Here is a 19,938-nt window from a genome sequence, read left to right on the forward strand (position 1 = left end):
ACTTAACAAATTAGGACTTTTTTAAGGCAGTAGTGGGCCATTTTAAGCACTGACAAACATAATCAAAATCAAATTTTAGGCAGATCAATATCAAGACTATAATATGCTTACTCCAAAGCAGTGTTCATCTACATAGAAGTTTTTGGCACTCTAAAGCAAAACATAATATTCACTACATTATTTTAAAATCATAACATTATGGTCTTTTAAAACAGTTATGTTAAAATGCCGTTTACATACAAAATGAAGTACACGTTGAATTTGATTGTTTTCTTAAATACCAATGCTTGGCAAAGCAAAAATCTGACAAATCTAGATCACTTCCCTTCTATTTTTTGTGTGTGAAATCAAACAAATGAAGCAGAATTATGGAATAGTCCCAGGTAGCTCAGTGGTAAAGAATCCACCTGTCAAGGAGAAGATATGATCCCTGGGTCGGGAAGATCCCCTGGAGAAGGAAATGGCGACCACTCCAGTATCCTTGCCTGGAAAATCACATGGACAGAGGAGCCTGGTGGGCTACAGTCCAAGGGGTCAAGGATACAATCTAGAGACTAAACAACAACATACCAAGTAGAAATTTTAGGAGAACAATAGATCCAATTAAGAAGAGAAACCTAGGGAAGAGGTCAGGGTAACTGGTAAATTTAAAATCACTTGTGTATCAGTGACAGAGGAAGCCAAAAGAACATCTAATTCTCCAACGCAAAAGATTAGAGAACTGACAACTAAACTCTGAGGGATGCCCGCTAGTAAGACAAGAAGAAGTAGAAATCAGGGACAAAGAAGAGAGAAAGAAAAGATGCAAAAAGAACCAAGATGTTTCAAAAAGGAATTAATTATACAGGGGTTAACAATGTAGAATTAAAAATAGGGACTCTTACTTTTGAGCCCTTACATGTTTTACATGTATTATTATTTTAATTTCAATATAATCTTTAAAGTAAATACAACTATTTTATTTCCACAGTATTGTCTTTGGTCACCGTGTCTTCCTATATACTCCTTCCTGTCTCAAAATACAGTTTAGGGAGGTGACTGAGTTTACTCCAAATCAAACAGGGACTGCAGAATAGGGATTCAGAACCAGAACTACTGGATTCCCCAGCCTCACTCTAATCAGCAGGTGGCCTTGACTCATCTCCGCTAAGGTTTCTTTGATCACCTCACCTTCCTCTGTGGCCCAAATGCACCTTGTGTATCCTGTCACACGAAGATACTCGGTGAGCAATACTATCTGCCTCTTACACTCAGCATAAGCTTCTTAAAGACAGGGACTAAATGGTGTTTTCTCTTTGAATTCCCCAAATCTAGTGGGAAGTATCTGGACTATGATAGGTATATATTATTACAGAAAGTGACGTATCAGTTAATATCACAACCAATTATTCTGAGTAATACGATACAGTTCTCTAAACTTAAGAGAATCAAGAGGAAAATCTACAATGGAAGACCACCAATGAGCACCATCTTCACTGTTAACAGCTTTACACCTTCTACTCAACAATAAGATTGACAATTGCTCTTAATTGGGGGAGGGGGGCCCCCTAGACTAAGGGTCTGGGGAAGCTACTTTGGATATTTCAAATATAAACTGAAATAGACAACTACACATTTGTCACATAAAGCAAGCAATACAGGCTAACTATGTCACTTTGCTTGTGGCTTGAGACTGTATCAACTGAGAAATCAGTAAGAGGTTTAAAAAAAAAAAAAAAAGTTTGACAAACAAATGCTGTTAAACAAATCAAAAGGGGAAAAATATCTAAGCCTGAGTACCCCGTAGAACAGTAAAAACTTAAAAGGAGTCCTTGGTGATGAGACTGGGAACCATCAACCTAGAGAGTAAAGCCTAACTTCACAAGCTAAAGCACAAGTACTGAGTTTGCACAATTACACTGCCACAGATCAACGGAGTGAGCCAAAGGAGAAAACACTAATTCTTCATAAAGACCTTTATGTCATAGTCTATACTAGTATCTTTGCCCTCAATTTCCTCCATTAGCAGGAAAAAAGAACCGTAAGACAGCGGGGAAAGCTCAAGATGTGACATCACAATACAAAGAGGTAGTCAACGTCTCCGCTCTATTGTACCGCATCTTCAACGTAAATCCTCCAACCCCTGAATCCTTCATCTAGAAAGTTAAATACTACTGCACACACACAAAAAGATAAAAAAATGTTGGCATTCTGCTGTGTATTAACAACCTAGTTTAAAAAATTAACTAAGTAAATGCAATCCCTACATATCTACGCCCTGCATGCTACATGACACAAATATAAAGTTGTATTGTCCCTCAAATTCTACATGTTTCTCTTAATAGGTGCTAGATGAGGGCAGAGTTCCATAATTACACACTTTCTCAAATGCAGCTCAAGCATCATATGGCTTCCAAGAAAACATTAATAAATTTTGCTACTGTCATAAACACAGAATTTAGGAAGGAAAACTATTACCTATGCTCCATCTCAATTTTGACCAAATCCAAGATTATGAGACGATGTCTGAATTGAGTTCGTCCTGCCATGCGTGTCAGTAACAGTACATGACTGCTGTGGCAGAAAATGGAAGGAAATTACAGTAACACTCAGTTCAGCTGTTCCTTCTCTACACAGATAGATCCCTTCAGCCTCTGTGTGCAGAGCAGACCACAGGAGGGCAAGAGTGTAAGCAAGGAAACTCCTTCTAACCAGGTGAGATGAAGGAGAGATGAATTTTTGACTATTCATTTTGATGGGATTGTGAATCCACTCTCTTACCAATCTAGACACAGGCAGACTACTTCAGCTACTGCAAAGTTAAAAATTCAAACTGTCATTAATTCTAAGTGGTTTCTAGGTGCTGGCATGAATCACTGCCCTTTTATGTGAGATCACAGTCTTTTCTTGCCCTTCTATTATTAATAACACAGGAGAGGAAGTTATCCTCCTCATTTTCTGTTATTTCCAAGTCACTGTTCCTCCTTCCCTTTCTTAAAATCAGTCAGATCATCACACCTGATACTTCTCTTTGTATGTATTGTCCTCCTGATCACTCCCCTCGTTTACCAAGAATGTGAATACATCACTCACTCCTCCTGTCTCCCTTCTATTAACTCTTCCACACTTTTTTTACTTCAACATCCATGTTCCTAGACCCAAGATTCTGGCCTTCAAGCCCCTAGACTTCCTTCTTTCTCCAAAAAGCTGTTCTTATGTCCCAGTCAAATCCTCCCCCAGAACTTACTGACACCAACAAGTGCACCATGTCCATAATTCTAATTTCCAGGGGCTAACCCTCTGATCACCATCAGTTCACTCACTATGATACCCTTCTCTCCTCACCAGACCCAGACTTCCCTGAGCTCCAGACTCCTATCCAAAGGCCTACCGGACCCCTTTATGTAGGTAGATGTCTTATGGGCATCTCGAACTTTAACAGGACCAAAAGTGAACTACTGATGTTCCCACCAACTCCATTCTTCCATCTTTCCCAATTCAGTTACTGGAGCTAGCCATCAGTCTTTGCCCAGATTAAAAACAAAAAATCCCGAATTATCCTTCTTTACTTTCCCTTAACCAAGCCAACAGCAGGGCCATTTTACTCTGCCTTCAAAATATATATCCCATTCTAACATCTTTTTACCCCATCCACCACCTTCAGCACAATCTAAACCACCACCACTTCTCACTGTAGTAGCCTAAACTAGTCTCTCTTCATCTTCTCCCTTCTGGTCACACAGGGCCCAGAGTAAACTTTTTAAAAGGTAAATCTGAGCAGATCATTGCCCTACCTCAAAATCCTTTAAGTGCCAAATTGTTTCAAGTCCTCACCACGGTAACTCCTCCATCCATGATCCGCCATTCACCTCGCTACCCTCCACCTCCTATTACAGTTCTCACTTGCTCTCCTCCTGCCACTTTGGCCTTTTGCTGTTTCTTGGTCAAGCCAACCTCATTCCCACTTAAAGGTCTCTGCTGTTGCCTCTCTCTGGCTCATCTCCCTCAGAACCCTCAAAGATTCCTCCTTTACTTGGTTCAAGTTCTCAAATGTCCCCTCCCCAAGGACTAGTATCTACCTCCAACTAAAATAAACACTCACACCCACCTTAGTCTTATCACTTCCCCTGCTTTACTTTTCTTCAGAGCATGTATGGGCTAATACATTATAGTGTTAATTGCCTATCTACCCCATGAAAAGACTAATCCCCATGAAAAGCAGAATTTTATCCACTTTATCCAACTATCTAGAACTCTGCTTGAACAGTCAGTACCTAATACATATTTGTTGAAAGAGTTAATAGCTATCAAGCATTTTCACACAGTAAGAAAATAAAACTTCCTTTCACATGTTCATGAAACAATTATCAAGAGGCTAGAATGAGAGCTGAATGAAACTCATGTTCATTTCTAACTTTACCTTTTAATACTAAAAGATAAATATAGAAACCAGTTTGGGGTTTAAGTTGTATGAATATACCTAAAAATCATCTGTTCTAGAGCTTAAGATTTTCATCAACATCTGCCATTCTGGACCCAAAAACAAACTTAGGCTATGAAAAACATCTGCTAACAAATGCTACAATTTTTACTTCACTGGAAAACCTCTCATACTTGAAAGACTGTTCTCCTGAAATAACTCAAATAATCAGAATAAACATTACTTTCTGATAAGACCTTTGTGTATATTACCTCCTTTAAAGTTAACAATAACCCTGAGGCAGGTAATCCTGTCCCCATTTTCAAAAAGAAAAAAGTAGTGACATCCAGAATCATAATTAGAGACAACAATAAAGAAAACTTTAGAAGTAGGAAGAAAGGAGAGAGCAAGCACAGGTTTTTCCTCTGAGGGTTAAACAGCTTACATTTCTTATGAGTCCCCAACACATCACTGCATCAAAGCAGACCCTACTTCCCTGGCCGCAGCAGTGAATTCGAACCACTAGGCCACCAGGGAACTCCCCTGAAATTTATACTTTAATGATGCTGGCAAACCTTTTAGAAGGTGTGCCATTTAAACACAGAAGGCAAGGAAAAAATATATATATATTTTTTTAAACCTTAACACTGAAAAACAATTTTTTAAACTTTTGACACAAAACATAGGTATCAAGTATCTGAAAATTCAGGTATTTTAAGCATCTCTTTCTACAATGATGTGAGATTTACCGTAAATAATACAAAGGTCTACCCCATTAACTGTTCTCGCGAACACACACACACACACACAGTCAAGAGGAAGCATAACCAACCACTTGGAGAAGTTGGGTAAGTCCTCATAAAGGTGACATTAGAGCCAAAGTTCAAAGAAGAAATGGAAGTTTGCCAGGCATCAAAACAGAAGCAGATGAAAAGCACTCTGAAAACATGAACAAGTACAGACCTTGGTGTTAGATCTATTATTGCAAACATTTTATTGAAGTCTACTACACACCAGGTCCTGGGATACAAAGATGATTGCAACAGTCTGAACCCTCAAGGAATGAAAAATTAGTGGGAGAAAGACATAAAAACATAATTACAGGAGTATTACAGAATACTAATTGAGATGTACGTACATAATGAACAGAATACAAGTCTGATGCCCAATAGAATTTAGGGGCAGTTAGGAAAGGTTTCCTGAAGTAGGTAAAATCGAGGTTAAATCTAAAAGGAAGAAAAGGAAAAGGCTGGAACACAAGGGAAATGGAAGGGCAAGGACAAAAGTCAAGGGCCCTCAGAGGCAATTCTAAGGAGTCTGGAAGTTAACACAAACAAGGAGTTGACAGAGGCTTTTAAACAAGAGAGTGACTTAGTATTTGTCTGAGGTAGTACCTGTCTTTTAGTAAGAATTCAGGCAACAAGGTGGAGGATGTGTTAAGAGAAAGGAGAGCTTGGCAGTGCTGGGGCCCAGGGTAGGCTGCCCCAAAATATGCCTCAACAGCACACTGACTGTATTGAAGAGCTGCTGTCAAGACAAACTTTGACCCTCCTCTCGGTCCTGCTTTCCTAAAAGCAGGAAATAAAATCTCCATGTAAAAGGTGCCCTCCCAGTATGGGGAAGTAGAAAGACATCCTTATCACCAGAGATGGGGAATGCAGGGCCCAGAGGCCTATACAAGGAAACACCTGGCACTTCTTCGCTAATTTACTACCCAAGCCCAAACTTTGCTTAAGATTCTTACTAATCAAGCACCCAAACCTAAGTTTCTTTGTCCAGTGAATTCCTAACTTATTGCTGGTCTAAAACATGTAACAGCTGCCACCACTCACTTCTTAGGTCCTGTTTCTATGAGTAATCCATGCCCACTAACTAAAGATTCTTTTTCTCCTGTTAATCTACCTTGTATCAAGAACTCAAGAGGGGTTCAATCAACTACATACTCCAATACAAAAAAAAGTTTTCATAAAAGGTTAATTTATGTATTATTTTATCAAAATAAAAAAAGCAAATTCTAGGGGGGGGGAGAACTCAAGAAGGGTGAAGGCGGAAATTTTGCCCTCCTGGACCACAGGGAGAACAGTGAGCTCTCACAAAATGATAAAAGCCTAAAGTAAGGCTCAAATGACATGTGTTTCTTAAAAGAACAAATTTATTTTATGAAGAAGAGATAGGAAAGATCAGATTAAGTCACAAACATTAAGCTGAGGCATCTATGAGACATCCAAGTGCCTACATCCAGACTGCACGCATGCTCAGCCACTAAGTTCTATCTGACTCTGTGACTCCATGGGCTGTAGCCCACCAGGCTCCTGGGTTTACGGCATTTCCCAGGCAAGAACACTGGAGTGGGTTGCCATTCCCTTCTTCCAGACCCAAGGACAGAACCCACATCTCACATCTCCTGCACTGGCAAGCCGATTCTTTTAACACTGAGCCACCCAGAAGCTACTACATTCCAGAAGGCAGTTGGAAATACATATCCCAAGTGAGTTTCTGAACTAAGCCTCCGGGTGTGCCATTAAGCTACGAAACTACAGGAGAAGAGAAATGAGTAGGTAAGTTCGTATGATAAGCCTATGAGTCAGTCACGTGATGACGGTCAACAGGCAGATGAACATACAATCCTGGACTCTGGACTGAAAACAGATGTGGGATTCATTGGTATACAAGCAACAGCTAAGGCCAAGCACAGGCAGGAAGTCTCAGGAGAAACCATAAGTCAAGAAAAGAGATTACTTAGAAAATAATAAGGCTAACATTTGCCATAACTTTGTCTAATTTAAGCCTCACAACAACTTATGCAGCAGGCATTTTTTTTTTTTTTTGGCCAGCTACACAGCTTGCAGGATCTTAGCCCCCTAACCAGGGATTGAACCTGGGCCACAGGCAGGGAAAAGGTCCTAACCACTGGACCACTAGGAAAGTCCCACTATTATCCCACTTTAAAAGTGGTTTATGATTTTTCCAATATTACAAGGCAATTAAAGAACTGTATAAAAGAAAGGCCCAGGAAAGATGAGAGGAAAACCAGGAGCAAGGAATGTTCCAAATCAAGTTAGAGGACTCAAGAGGTAACCTATAGTCAATATCATGGAAAATTCACATGAGACCTTAAAAAGAGAAATATATGAAAAAAAGAGGGTGGGACATAGGCTATTTCACAATCTGGGGACATTAATAGCTACCATTTACTTGCAGTTGGTTTCAGGAAGAAGAAATATATTGAATTGGGTTGCAAAATGAGTTGAGGAAGTAAAAATCATGATCATAAGACTAAACTCACCAAAAGTCCAGCAAGAAAGGAACCAGGCACTCACATTTACCATGCCAGTAACATTTACAGAGCTGGGTGCCAGTGTCAGATCATACCTCATTTAACTTTTCCTTTTAAAAGGTGCAAACGATTCGGAAATACTACTCAACTCAAAGTCACATGCCAGTAAGTGGCAATAGAAACATTCACACCCAAAATGACATAAAGCTGACTAAATAGCTATTTTAAAAATACAACACACTGAACAATTATTCCTTAAGAATTCAATCATTCATTGGTTTTGGTATGTTCAGTGCAGTAGTATCTAACTTGTCTTACACAAGCAAAACAGGAAAAATTGGACTGAACCACTGAAACGTATTGTGCTAGAAAGAAGAGTTCAAGTGTTCTCAGTTAGGCTTTCTGCAGTGTTTTTATTAATAAAGCTTTCAAAAGAACCTGTAAATTGATAAAACACGGAACACCTACTCTAGGTGAAGACTCTGCTACAACACTCCCAGACTGAGTAGTGGTAAAGAGAAACACTTTAATTCAAAACATAAAACTTGCTCTTCCTTCCTTCTAAAGGCTGGCCCTAGTACAACTCTGTATTTAAATATCTAAGAACTAAGTCATTAAGTCAATCAGCAAAACTAAAGAACACAAATTCTCATTCAGATCTATCACATCAGTGTAAGCACTTACCCTCAGTGGTAAATTCCAAAAATAAATTTCTAGCCTTTTTAAAGGGGCTTCCCTGGTGTCTCAGATAGTAAAGTCTGTCTGCAGTGCAGGAGACCCGGGTTCCATCCCTGAGTCAGGAAGATCCCCTGGAGAAGGAAATGACAACCCACTATAGTATTCTTGCCTGGAAAATCCCATGTAGCCTGGCGGGGTCCATGGGGTCGCAAAGGGTCTGATAGGACTGAGAGACTTCACTTTGAACTTTTGTTAAAAACCTTTTCCTTTTCCAAGGAAACAGATAACCTTCTCTAGTGAATATTTTTCATTCAAAAGTCCCCTCCCCTGTCCTCCAACTCTTTCATTGTGCAAGGTGCTGAGTCTTGAGAATTAAGACCTAAATAAGATGGACCAATCAGGCCTTCATGAAACGCTAGTAGAGGAAACAAGCGTCGAAGTAACTCATGCAGCTCATTACAACTGATAATAAACTGAAGCAAAGGAAAACAGAACGCTGGGAGGGATTAACCAGGACTCGTGGGTTTCCAGAAGGAGAGATATTTGGGTTGACACTAGAGGAAATTAGAGAATGAGAGGTGGAGTAAACCCTAAAGACCAGGAGATAGTAAAGAGAAACTTTCTGAGAACAAAAATAAAGCTGGTATGGCTTGAGCCCAGAGAGCCAGAATACCGGCTCAAACTGAACTGGAGATCAGAGTGGCAGTAATGTTTTGATCTTTTTCCTAAGAATGTGAAATCTTTGCGAGCTCTCAGCACGTGATGCAGTGAGACACGTGCATTTTAAAATAATTAGGCATTAGAGCTCCTTGTAAAATCCGTTTTCACGCCTAGACAATCCACAGCTTCCCTAATAAGCCATTCATCGATACTGTCCAAGTTAAAACAAGGGGAAAAAAATGCTTCAAGTTGAATTCTACTCAACAGACTCTGAAAAAATAATAGCTTAAACAGCTAAGCATCCACTTTAATATTAAGTGACCAATACACTTAATCCATATACAAACGTGGAAAATACAATGTACCGTTGTTTCTCGCTTACAAATAATTTCTGAATATACATATCACTTAAACTGCATGCCTATTAACATTTAAGAACGACAGAAACTTAATTACATCCTAATACGGCAAAATAAAATATCAGCTAGATTAAACTCTGGCACCCAGATTTACCACACTTTCTTCCCCCGAATCAATCAGAAGCTGACTCTGTGAGTGCGTTTTTGGTATCGCTTTTTCAGGAATAAAATATCTTCTAATTCATAACTTTCTTTACCAATGGCTTGTTAAAAGCCACAGAATTTGAGGGTGGACACCAACCAAACCTCTAAGGTTTAAAAGGCTGCCAGCCATCCCTGCGCCCCAAGGTAACTTTCCCGCCCGCCCCAACCCCCAAAATGACCAGAACCCGCGGAGCCTCCCCCTTCCCCGCAGCCCCGGGGCAAGGCCAGGCCCGCGGGGCCGGAGTTGTAGCCGACACGTCTCTCCCCTTCCTCTTAGGCAGAGGTGGGCGGACCCAGGCGGCAAGTGAGGAGGGGAACAGAAGAGCATGGGCCGGGGGCCGGGGGCCGGGGAACCTCACCACGGAGGGCAAAGCCGAGAAGCTGTCCCAGCCCCGCTGGCAGGAGGTCAGCTCCGGGCCGCTCGCTCTTCTGATGTTCCAGGCCGGCAACGCAGCCAGCCCAACCGCAGACGAAGATAAAGCTCCCGACCCTCCGCCTCCAGCCTCTGAGCCCGCTACGCAGCGTCACGCGCACGGCCAGCGCCGGCTGAGGATTTCATTGGTGGTCCCGCCAGCCGCCAGGCTCCGCCCACCGCCCACGGCCGCCCCGCCCCTTCCCGGGCGCGCGCGGTTCCACGGGCTAGAGCCCCCGGCTGGCCTTGGACTGTTAACGTGGTTAGCTTCGCGCAAGCAGCTGGTGACTCTCGCGCCAGCCGCTTGCTTTCCCCATCTGCCCCAGGGATCTAATGTGCTGCAGAAATGGGATCGAGCCAACTTGGGACCCATCTGATAAGGCAGCTTTTGCCTGGTAGCGCGGGACTGGCGAATTTGGTTGTCTCTACTAGAGACTCGCGGCATCCGCCTGTAGAACTGTGGACCATTGCAGTTTGAACAGACACACACCATCCCCACCGCCCGCGCTAGCCCGAAGCGTTTGTCGTGGGATGCTTTAATGCTTTGTAAACAGTTCTTAACTGTGTCTTTCAGGGAACTAGATAAGGATACAGTAAGGTAAATGAAATAACGAGGCAATTAAGAAATTTAAAAGGGAACTTCACAATTAAAAACTGGTGCAGAGAGTTTTGGGACATAGGTTAGGTTGTGTGTATTTAGATCGCTTAGGTTTTAGGAAGATAAAGGTATGTGTCAGTCGGTCAGAGGTCTCTGACTCTTTGTAGCCCGTCTGTCTCCTCTGCCCATGAAGTTCTCCAGGCAAGAATACCTGAGTGGGTAGCCATTCCCTTCTCCAGGGGATCTTCCTGACCCAGGGATCGAAGCTGCCTGTCTCCTGCATTGCGGGCGGCTTCTTTTACGGACTGAGTCACCAGGGAAGCCCTTTATGAAGACAAGTATAGGTAAACTTAGGGTGAGGATAGATGAAGAGGGAGTGATGAGGGCAGCAGAGACTGAACGGTCACACTGACAGCCTAAAACAAGCTAACCCAGCCGCTGTAATCACTCCAAGCAGGTTTGAGATGGCCGCCCATGACCTCATCAAGCAGCCCTGAACAACTGGATCAGGGTTACCCGAACTGGCTACTCTCCGTGGATCTTTTAACAAGATTTGTATAGTTCCCCTGGCCATCCAGTACAGCCAGTGTTGTTCACCCCAAAGCAGAACCTGGCCTCAGCATTCATTCAATTCGTGACTCCCAGTCGTTGGCAGACCCACCCTAGTTTACCTCTTATGATAGGAACTGAGTAAAAGGAAAAAGTAGGGGATCAAACAGTTAATCCCACTAGGGGATTGTAAGTATAAAAAAATATGGGAGACCCCCTTTAAGTTAATGATTACTCAAGAGAGCAGATTTGCTTAGCAACAAAACCATGCAGCAGAAGCACAAGCTATGCAGTAAAACAGTGGTGGCCGAGACACACAGCCTGCCCAGTGCTAATTGTGTCAACTGGATGACAGGGTCTGATAGATCCCAATGGCTTTTGTCCTTCACCTCTCTAAATCACTTCTTATCTATCATTTTTCCTCAAGCGGAATTCTTGCTAAGACATAAAGGACTATGGTACCAGAGCTCTTTGTTGGGTATGTGCTCCGTCACATCCGACTCTTTGCAACTGCGTGGACTAGATTCTGCCAGGCTCCTCTGCCCATGGAATTTTTCTAGGCAAGAATACTGGAGTGAGTTGGCGTTTCCTGCTCCAACCAGCTCTTTGACACCACTAGAACAATTCCCAAGCAGTCCCACTTCTACAGTTGCACAGTTGCGGTTGCTAATTGTGTCAACCGGATGACAACAGGATCTGATAAATCCCAATAGCGTCTGTCCTTCACCTCTCCCCTCCTATCAGTTTAAGAGCAGTAGGAACGCAGCAACTCCTTTCTTTGAGACTCAGCTCGCCACTATATACACACTTATTTGACTCGTTTATTTCCTCTGTTTCATTTAGTCATTAAAAAAATATTGCATTTTTTTGTCAGCACTAGGGATACAGTAGTGACTATAACAGAAACCCAGCACTTATGTGTCTAGTGGAAAATATAAATTTTTTTATGAAAGTAAATAGGATAACTGCAGACAAAGATAAGTGTTAAGAAGAAAATAAAACAGGGAGTTCCTCTGTGGTCCAGTGGTTAGAACTGCAAGCTCCCACTGCTGGGGACGTGGGTTCAATCCCTAGTCAGAGAACTAAAACCCCACAATCTGAGCAGTGTGGCCAAAAAAAGAAAAACAAAACAGAAGAGTCACTAAAGGACTTTTTGAGGAGACGATATGAACTGAGACTTAGAAGGAGCCAGCTATGCCAAGTATGGGGAAGAAGACCATTCTAGACAGAGGACATGGTGTGGAATGCAGATGCTGAGCAACTTTGGCTTGTTTGAGGAACCAAAGACCAGGAGGCTTGAAACACTTGTGTGGAGGGTGTGAGACTGAGGTTGTCAAGTGAAGCAGAAGCCTAATCATGTTGTTTGTATTTTGGGGCGTTTAGTTATGTCTTGGTTTTGTTTTGCTTTGTTTTTAATAATTTTATTTATTTACTTATTTTATTTTTGGCTGTGCTGGGTCTTCAATGCTTCAGACTTTCTCTAGTTGTGGTGAGCAGGGACTTACTCTCTAGTTGCGATGTCCAGGCTTCTCATTTCAATGGGTTCTCTTTAAAAGCAAAAACAAAAAAAAAAAGAGTATTTATTTATTTGGCTGCCCTGGGTCTTAGTTTTGACATACGAACTCTTAGTTGCGGCATGTGGGATCTAGTTCCCTGACCAGGGATTGAACCCAGGCCCCCGTGTTGGGAGCATGGAGTCTTTAGCCACTGGACTACCAGGAAAGTCCCAAGATGTCTTCTCTTGTTGCAGAGCATAGGCACTAGAGCATGGGCTTCAGTAGTTGTGCCAAGTGGGCTTAGTTGCCCCACAGCACGTGGAATCTTCCCCGACCAGGGATTGAACCTGTGTCCCATACATCAGCAGGTGAATTCTTAACCACTGGACCACCAGGGAAGTCCTTGTCTTATTTTTTAAGTCAACATCTTTTGGAGAGAATGACAGGCAGAGGGTAGAAATGGAACAGGGAAAATCAGAGAATGATAGGGAGCTATTGGACAAGTCCATGGAATATAGGATGGTGACCTGGATTGGATTGGGTTGGTTGCTATAGAAATAGAAATTAAAGGATCTCAAGTTATTTTCCTGAAGTGCAGGTGTGAAGAAAAGTAGTAAACAAGGTAATCCCAGGTGGTTTTCTTAAGCAAGAGGGATGATGCCGTTTAATACAAGGGGGAAGGTCATTTAATATGACTGAAGTGAAGTGAAGTGAAGTGAAGTGAAAGTCACTCAGTCCTGTCTGATTCTTTGTGACCCCATGAACTGCAGCCCTCCAGGCTCTTCCATCCAAGGAATTCTCCAGGCCAGAATACTGGAGTGGGTAGCTAGCGTTGCCTTCTCCAGGGGATCCTCCCAGACCAGGGATCAAACCCAGGTCTTCCTCATTGCACTCTTTAACATCTGAGCCACCAAGGAAGCCCAATATGACTAGAGGGCCCCTGAAAGCCTCTGCCCAAACTCTCATACCACTGGCCTGAAAATCTCATATCACTCACTCCTTGGGGTCAGTTCAGTTCAGTTCAGTCTCTCAGTCGTGTCTGACTCTTTGCAACCCCATGAACCGCAGCATGCCAAGCCTCCCTGTCCATCACCAACTCCTGGAGTCTGCCCAAACCCATGTCCTTTTAGTCGGTGATGCCATCCAACCATCTCATCCTCTGTCGTCCCCTTCTCCTGCCCTCAATCTTTCCCAGCATCAGGGTCTTTTCAAATGAGTCAACTCTTTGCATCAGGTGGCCAAAGTATTGGAGTTTCAGCTTCAGCATCAGTCCTTCCAATGAACACCCAGGACTGATCTCCTTCAGGATGGACTGGTTGGATCTCCTTGCAGTCCAAGGGACTCTCAAGAGTCTTCTCCAACACCAAAGTTCAAAAACATCAATTCTTCGGCACTCAGTTTTCTTCATAGTCCAACTCTCACATCCATACATGACCACTGGAAAAACCATAGCCTTGACTAGACGGACCTGTGTTGACAAAGTGCTTTTTAATATGCTATCTAGGTTGGTCATAACTTTCCTTCCAAGGAGTAAGCGTTTTTAATTTCATGGCTGCAATCACCATCTGCAGTGATTTTGAGCCCCCCCAAAAAAGTCAGCCACTGTTTCCCCTCTTTCCCCATCTATTTGCCATGAAGTGATGGGACTGGATACCATGATCTTAGTTTTCTGAATATTGAGCTTTAAGCCAACTTTTTCACTCTCCTCTTTCAATTTCATCAAGAGGCTCTTTAGTTCTTCTTCACTTTCTGCCATAAGGGTGATGTCATCTGCATATCTGAGGTTAGTGATATTTCTCCTGTCAATCTTGATTCCAGCTTGTGTTTCCTCCAGCCCAGCGTTTCTCATGATGTACTCTGCATATAAGTTAAATAAGCAGGGTGACAATGTACAGCCTTGACGTACTCCTTTTCCTATTTGGAACCAGTCTGTTGTCCCATGTTCTAACTGTTGCTTCCTGACCTGCATACAGGTTTCTCAAGAGGCAGGTTGAATGTATGAATGTTGGCTTCATCACGTTCCAAAAACCACGTATACAGAACTTCTATTAGTTGCTAGGGATATAAAGATGAACAAAAACAATTATATATTGGGGACATTTATAATAACTAAGCCACTTCAAGACAATAAGATAAGTATGTATTATAATAAAAAGAGGTAATAAAAATGCCTCCCTTACAGAGTCATCAAAATGAGTTAATGCCTATAAAGCTCCAAGCACTGACACTGGATTATAGAAGTACTCAACAAATATTAATTTTTTAAATTCTTATCTACACTGAATTTTATCATTATTGTTGATGTTATTATCTTCTGGATTCAGTGGGAGCAGATGGAATAATGATGACAGCCTGCTACTTTAGGAGAGGGAAGGTTGAATAGAGGAAGTCTACTTGACTCTAGCCTTCTGAACCAGTAAGAAGAAAGAGGAGTTTAGTTGGCAAGCAAGGGAGAAGGGACATTCCAAAGAAAAGAAGGTCAAAAGTTAACAAGATGAGAGCAAGCCAGAACTGTCCAGGAGACAGGAAAGCTGAGTATAGTTAAGTATAGGGTGCTTACCAAGAAGAAGCAAGAGATAAAGTTGGTGTCAGAGCTTAAGAAGTGTGTAGACCATACTGAGACATTTGAACGCAGACTCCCTTAGACAGTGGGGAGCCAGTGAAGGACATTAAGTAGGAAAGAGTCCTGATTTAGGAGACTGTATGAGGCTTCCCAAGTGGCTCAATGGTAAAGAATCTGCCTGCAAATGCAGGAAACATGGGTTCGATCCCTGGGCCCGGAAGATCCCCTGGAGAAGGAAATAGCAACCCACTCCAGTATTCTTGCCTGGAGAATCCCTTGGACAGAGGAACCTGGCAGGCTATAGTACATGGGGTTGCAGAGTCAGACACGACTGAGCAACTGAACACACATACACACACTAAGAGGAAATGCAACTGGAGTGGAGAGACCAACTGAAAGGGCCTCACAGTAACATAGGTGAGAGATGATAAGTGCCTAAACTGGGACAGGAGGAAGTGTAGTGGAAAAAAGGGGGACATATTTGAGAGGTATTTAGAGAGACAACTGACAGAACTAGGGAGTGTTTAGATGTGGTGGTTCAGTATGTATTCAGGATTTCCAATTTAGCAGACTGGGTGGCCGAAGTTAATGCTGACTGAAGTAATAAAAGGCATCCTGGAGAAGGAGGAAGAATAAGCTTTACTCAGATTAATATTTAAGCTGAACTAGTTCATCTCCAACTGAGACCTAAAGAAACTGAACAGGAAGTAGTCAAGTTTTGTTTAGTTTTACAATAAAATAGCTTTAAGTTTCTCTCTTCTGACTGTGCATGTGGGACCTTGGTTCCCTGATTGGGGATCGAACTTGTGCCCCCTGTAGTGGACACACAGAGTCCTAACCACTGGACTGCCATGGAATTCCCTAACTTTAATGTTTTTTGCTGATTATATCAATAATGTGTTCATGTTGCAGAAAATAAAATCAAATACAGAAAAGTACAAAAAGACATGTAATGTCCTACCACACAGGGATGCAGCTAAACTTTTTTATGCAGGGAAAGAAAAGGACAATTGGCCTGAGCCTGAGGACTGAGCCCTATTACAAGAAGACATTGAGGTCTACAGGGAGCCAGAAAGGGAAAGTTAAGCATGAATCAAATCAAGTTTTAAAACAAAAATATCTCCGTTCTTCAAAGGCTCACATCTCCCTTAATGATACCAAGCAAGCAGTAAATATTTATTCCATTGCAAATGTGTAATTTCTCAACTGGCACTCAAGCATAGCAAAAACATAGACTCATCCAGAGTTAAGGTTTCATGACTAAGGTAAGAACAATGAGGGAAGAGTGTAAATCAGGACGACCTTGATTGGTATGTCCCTGAAAACTCTTGGACACCTGAATCCTCTCTTGTTTATGTATTCTGGAAGTACCCAGCACCATATGTAAAAGAGTACCTGATGAACATGTTGAATGAGTCAGTGAGGTCAACTTAAAGAAGTCAACTGAAGTATAGGATTGTGGGCAGATCCCAAACTAAAGAAAGGTCAGATACAACTTCATTCCTTCTCTTAGTGGTTCAGTCATCTTGCATGCTGTCATCACTTGTTTATCTACTAACAGATTTTTTTAGATATAAGGGAGAGCACTACCTATCCCTGTTAAGTAGACTGCAGCTTTATAGATTGACCCTAGCTCTAAATAGCACAATACATTTTAGGCACTGCCATAAAATAATAGAATAATAATATCAATAGTTCAAGCAATATACACACACGTAAGAAAACACCCTCAAGGGGATTCTTACGGTCCAGTGGTTAAGAATCTGCCTTGCAATGCAGAGGACATGATCCCCGGTCTGGGAAGCTCTCACATGCCACAGGGCATCTAAGCCCACGAGCCACAACTACTGAGCCTCCACTCTGGAGCCCATGAGCCCAACTGCTGAGCCCACGTGGGGCAGTTACTGAAGTCCTCCTGCCTAGAACCCAGGCTCCACAAGAGAAGCCACTGCAACGAAAAGTCCGTGCATCTCAACAAAAAGTAGCCTTTGCTCTCTGCAATTAGAGAAAGGCTGTGAGCAGCAACGAAGACCCAGCGAAGCCAAAAATAAATAAATAAATGTTTTATTTTCTTTTAAGAAAGAAAACACCCTCGAAATTTCCTGAATCACCAGATAGTTTTTTTTTAATCTCACTGGAATTAAGTTGGTATAAATCTAAAGTAGATTCTGGTCTGTTAAGATGATATAGAAAGCCATAGAGAAACCACTAAGAAAATAACTCCAAAAAATATAGGGGAAAAATCATTCAAGGAATTTAAATGTTACACTAGGAAATATTCAGTTAATGAAAAAAGAGTAAAGTAGAAAGAGATGAACAAAAAAGACGTGAAACATAGAAAACAAAAATTTCAATCTTAGACACAAATTCAACTATATCAATAATAATAACGTTGTGTGAATGGATTGAACAAACTATGTTAATAAGCAAGATCCATCTATATGCTATCTATTGGGGCACAGTTTGGAATCAAAGATACACATAGGTTGAAATTTAAAGAATGGAAACAGATATACCATTCAAAAGCAATCATAAGAAAGCTGGAGTCGTGACAGTAATATTGGATAAAATAGACTTTATAAGCAAAAATATTTAACTGGGTGCAACCACTTTGCAAAAAAGTAGCATTACTGCCATTGTGACCCAGTAATTCCACTCCTAGGTATATATCCAAGAGAGATGTCCACACAAATACTTGTACAAAAATGTTCATAGCAGTGTTATTCATAATAAACAAAAAGTAGAAACAACCTAAATGTTTATCAACTTGTGAATCAATAAATAAAACATGGTATATCCATATAATGAAATGTCATTCATCCATATAAAGAAATTAAGTAGTAACATAAGTTTCAACATGGATGAAACTTGAATATATTATTCTCAGGGGAACTAAGATTGTCACAGAAAACCACATACTGTAAGATTCCGTTCATATGGAATGTTCAGAATAGGTAAAGCTGTAGTGACAAAAAGAACGTTAGGGTTATGCAGAGCTGGGAGAACTGAACGGAAATTAGGGGTGACTGCAGAGATGTACAGAGTTCCTTTTGGGGGTAATGAAAGGGTTCGGAAACTGATTGTAGTGACAGTTGCACAGCTCTGTGACTACACTAACAACCATTGAATTGTACGCTTTAAATGGGTGAATTTTATCCAAATAAAGTTATTTTTAAATACGGGTTAAACTAATACCTAATCCTGAATACTCATTGTAAGGACTGATGCTTAAGCTGAAGCTCCAGTACTTTGAACACCTGATGAGAAGAGCTGACTCACTGGAAAAGACCCTGATGCTGGGAAAGACTGAGGGCAAGAGGAAAAGGGGGCAACAGAGGATGAGTTGGTTGGATGGTATCACTGACTCAATGGACATTTTGAGCAAACTCAGGGAGATAGTGATGGACAGAGAAGACTGGCATGTTTATGGGGTTACAAAGGGTCTAACACGACTTAGCGACTGAACAACAACAGAAACTAACATAGAGGTCTGAATGGTGGTTACCTTTTGCCAAGTTGTCAGTTGTGAGAAGGCATGAGGGAGACTGCTGGTGTGTTAGGAATGTTCAGTGTCTTGATTTGGGTGGTGATTACATGAATGTACACAAATGTAAAGTTCTTCAAACTATATACTGAAGAATTGCAAACTTTACTACATGTAATATATCAGACAAAAAGAAAAACATTTTAAAACATCATCTTTATTTAAATAGTTTGACTTAAAGTATTGATATTCATTAGCTATATTTAATTTTTCCATTTAGCTTTAATAGAATATTTTATAAATGAAATAACTTTTAAAATAAATTAAAATAATTCTTATTTTACATGTTTTACATGTATTTATTAATTAAAATATACTTAACACATTCAATTTTTGTGCATTTTAAATTCTACTACATTTTGTGTACTAATGCTTTGGATCATTACTGTAGATGTGTGTGTGTTTTTGTGTGTGTGTGTTTAGTCATTCAATCGTGTCTGACTCTTTACAGACCCGTGGACTATAGCCCACCAGGCTCTTCTGTCCGCAGAATTTTCCAGGCAAGAATACAGGAGTGGGTTGTTTTTTCCTACTCCAGGGGATCTTTTCGACTCAGGGATCAAACCTGTGTCTCTTACATATCTTGCTTTGGCAGGCGGGTTCTTTACTTCTAGTGCCACCTGGGAAGCCCATTACTGTAAAGAGGAACTAAAGAATGAAAATCTGAATGATAATAACATAATTTATGCTTTTGCTGATGGTGCAAGATAAAAGTTATGAATAAATACATGATAATATATGAATTACATGTGTTTTAATTTTACTCCCCATCCAAATATCATTGGATCATCAGTCCTTCAAATCTAGATACAAGCAATAGCATTTAAATTGTAATATTTGACATTTTACTTCTCTTTCAGTCATATAAAAACTATAATTTTTTATAATTAAAATGTATTTACATATATTTTCCCATTTGTTGTACATATTTGTTTGATATACTAATAAGAAGTTATATTTTATTGAGTAGTCTTGTATTAACTTGATAACTTTTAAAGACTTAAACATAGGCACGTGGGCCTCAATTTATTCTTTCAGCCTCAATCCCACATATGTTATTGGTAGGGCTTCCCTGGTAGTTCAGTGGTAAAGAATCCGTCTGCCAGTGCAGGAGACACAGGTTAGACCTCTGATCCTGAAAGGTCCCACATGCCACCGATGAACTAAGCCCGTGGGCCATAACTACTGAGCCCCTGTAC

The 19,938-nt window shown here is 41.1% G+C and overlaps 1 protein-coding gene across 4 annotated transcripts in view; it reads right to left on the reverse strand.

Moving 5' to 3' along the window:
- SOAT1 (sterol O-acyltransferase 1) overlaps positions 1-10,108 on the reverse strand; it is a 66,976-nt gene extending 56,868 nt beyond the window's left edge. For 2 of the 4 annotated variants that reach the window (XM_070474011.1, XM_070474008.1), the window contains exon 1: positions 9,937-10,024. The gene's annotated coding sequence lies outside the window, so the exon portion shown is untranslated. Of the gene's footprint in view, positions 1-8,360; positions 8,486-9,936 lie in introns of all 4 variants that reach the window. The other 2 variants (XM_070474010.1, XM_020868787.2) reach the window with 2 other exon arrangements.
- Between the last annotated feature and the right edge of the window lie 9,830 nt (positions 10,109-19,938).

Source organism: Odocoileus virginianus, chromosome 11 (genome assembly GCF_023699985.2).
Source record: "Odocoileus virginianus isolate 20LAN1187 ecotype Illinois chromosome 11, Ovbor_1.2, whole genome shotgun sequence".
Lineage (NCBI taxonomy): Eukaryota > Metazoa > Chordata > Mammalia > Artiodactyla > Cervidae > Odocoileus > Odocoileus virginianus.